Here is a 3,094-nt window from a genome sequence, read left to right on the forward strand (position 1 = left end):
GATTTCTTAATTTATTTAAATCTTTAAAACTTTAACTTAACAATTTCACGAAAAAAATTCATTACTCGGGCTAGGGACCTCGGAATTCGATTCCGGGCATATGCCTAGGTCCCATATTTTCCCGCGGACCCTAAGAGATTGCCAAATTACGATTCCGGGTCCGTTTCCCCAAAATGTTGACCGAAGTCAAACTTGGCCTTTTTAAAGAAACTTAAAGAAACAACTAGGCTTATTCTTGCTCAAAACTCTTCTAACTTCCGAACCACCCGTCCCCGCAAGTCATAAATTAGCTAAAGCAAGTGCGGAAAGTATTATTTAAGGGAACGAGGTTTGGAAATGCAAAACGACCATTCGGGTCGTTACATTCTCCACCTCATAAACAAGCGTTCGTCCTCGAACGGACATAGAAAAGTACCTGGACTGCTGAATAAGTGGGGATATCGGCTCCGCATGTCTTCCTCGGACTCCCGGGTCGCCTCCTCGACCAGTTGGCTCCTCCACTGGACTCTTACTGCAGAAATCCTCTTGGACCTCAACTGGCGATTCTGTCAATCAACAATGGCAACTGGCTCCTCCTCGTAGCCAAAGCTCTCATCTAACTGTATGGTACTGAAATCCAACACATGTGAATAGTCGGCATGATACTTCCGGAGCATCGATACATGGAAGACTGGATGAACTCCTGATAAACTGGGAGGTAAAGCAAGCTCATAGGCAACCTCTCCAACTCACCTCAATACCTCGAAGGGGCTAATAAACCTTGGGCTCAACTTGCCCTTCTTTACGAACCTCATAATGCCCTTCATGGGCGAAACCTTCAAGAGAACCTTCTTGCCAACCATAAATGATACATCGCGCGCCTTCTGATCCGCGTAATTCTTCTTCCTGGACTGAGCTGTGCGGAGCCTCTCCTGAATCAACTTTACCTTATCCAAGGCATCCTGAACCAAATCTGTACCAAGCAACTTAGCCTCACCAGGCTCAAACCACCCGATAGGAGAACGACAACGCCGACCATATAATGCCTCATACGGGGCCATCTCTATGCTGGACTGATAGCTGTTATTATATGCAAACTCCGCCAAGGGTAAGAACTGATCCCACTGCCCTCCAAAGTCAATCACACATGCTCTAAGCATATCCTCTAAAATCTGAATTGTCCGCTCCGGCTGCCCGTCGGTCTGAGGATGGAATGCCGTGCTAAGCTCCACGCGGGTCCCCAACTCACTCTGAATAGCTCTCCAGAAATGGGAAGTGAACTGAGGGCCTCTATCTGATATGATGGAGACCGGCACACCGTGCAACCTCACTATCTCCCGAATGTAAATCTGGGCATATCTCTCCGCCGTATAAGTAGTCGCCACTGGAATGAAGTGGGCGGACTTGGTCAATCTATCCACAATAACCCACACTGAATCAACCTTCCGCTGAGTCCGCGGCAACCCAACCACGAAATACATGGTGATGCGCTCCCACTTCCATTCCGGAATAGGCATCCGCTGGAGTAGGCAACCTGGCCTCTGGTGCTCATGTTTAACCTGCTGGCAATTCAAACATTTAGCTGCATACTCCTCAATGTCCTTCTTCATCCTCCGCCACCAATAATGCTGCCTCAAGTCACGATATATCTTCGTGGCACCTGGATGAATGGAGTACCTCGAACTTTGGGCCTCCTCCAGAATCCTCTCTCTCAAGCCATCAACATTAGGAACACATACACGGCCCTGAAGCCGTAACACACCATCCTCACCAATAGAAATCTCCTTGGCACCTCCTGGAGTACCGTCTCTCTGAGGGCCGCCAAATGTGGATCATCGAACTGGCGAGCCTTAATCTGCCCCAATAACGAAGACTGAGCGACCAGACATGCTAGAACTCGGCTGGGCTCTGAAATGTCCAATCTCACGAGTCTGTTAGCTAAAGACTGAATGTCCAAAGATAATGGTCTCATCTCAGCAGGAATGAATGCCAAGCTACCCATACTCTCTGCCTTCCTACTCAAGGCATCCGCGACCACATTTGCCTTGCCTGGGTGATAAAGAATGGTAATGTCATAATCCTTTAGTAACTCAAGCCACCTGCGCTGCCTCAAATTAAGATCCCTCTGCTTGAACAAATGCTGCAAGCTGCGATGGTCTGTATAAACCTCACATGACACTCCATATAAATAATGCCTCCATATCTTAAGAGCATGAACAATCGCCGCCAACTCTAGATCGTGCACAGGGTAATTTTTCTCATGAACCTTCAGCTGACGTGAAGCATATGCAATAACTCGCCCCTCCTGCATGAATACACAACCCAAGCCAACGCGAGAAGCGTCGCAATACACTGTATACATCCCTGAACCGGAAGGCAATACAAGAACTGGTGCCGTAGTCAAGGCCGTCTTGAGCTTCTGGAAGCTCTCCTCACAATCATCGGACCAACAGAACGGGGCCCCCTTTTGGGTCAATCTGGTCAGAGGTGATGCAATAGATGAAAAGCCCTGCACAAATCGCCGGTAATAGCCTGCTAACCCCAAGAAGCTCCTGATCTCGGTCACTGAAGTAGGACGTGGCCAACTCTGAACTGCCTCAATCTTCTTGGGATCCACCTTAATACCCTCCCCTGACACTACATGCCCCAAGAATGCTACTGACTCCAGCCAAAACTCACACTTGGAGAACTTAGCATAAAGCTGCTGCTCTCGCAAGGTCTGAAGCACTACTCTCAAATGCTGCTCGTGCTCCCCCAGGCTACGTGAGTATATCAGGATGTCGTCAATGAAGACGATGACAAAAGAATCAATATAAGGCCTGAACACCCTGTTCATCAGATCCATAAATGCCGCTGGAGCATTAGTCAAGCCAAAGGACATCACCAGAAACTCATAGTGGCCATATCTAGTCCTGAATGCAGTTTTCGGAACATTTGAATCCCGAATCTTCAACTGATGATACCCTTACCTCAAGTCGATCTTAGAGAACACCCTAGCACCCTGCAACTGATCGAACAAATCATCAATACGGGTCAATGGATACTTGTTCTTGATGGTGACTTTGTTCAACTGGCGGTAATCAATGCACATCCGCATAGTCCCATCCTTCTTCTT

The sequence above is a fragment of the Nicotiana attenuata genome, unplaced genomic scaffold (assembly GCF_001879085.1).
Source record: "Nicotiana attenuata strain UT unplaced genomic scaffold, NIATTr2, whole genome shotgun sequence".
Taxonomy (NCBI): domain Eukaryota; kingdom Viridiplantae; phylum Streptophyta; class Magnoliopsida; order Solanales; family Solanaceae; genus Nicotiana; species Nicotiana attenuata.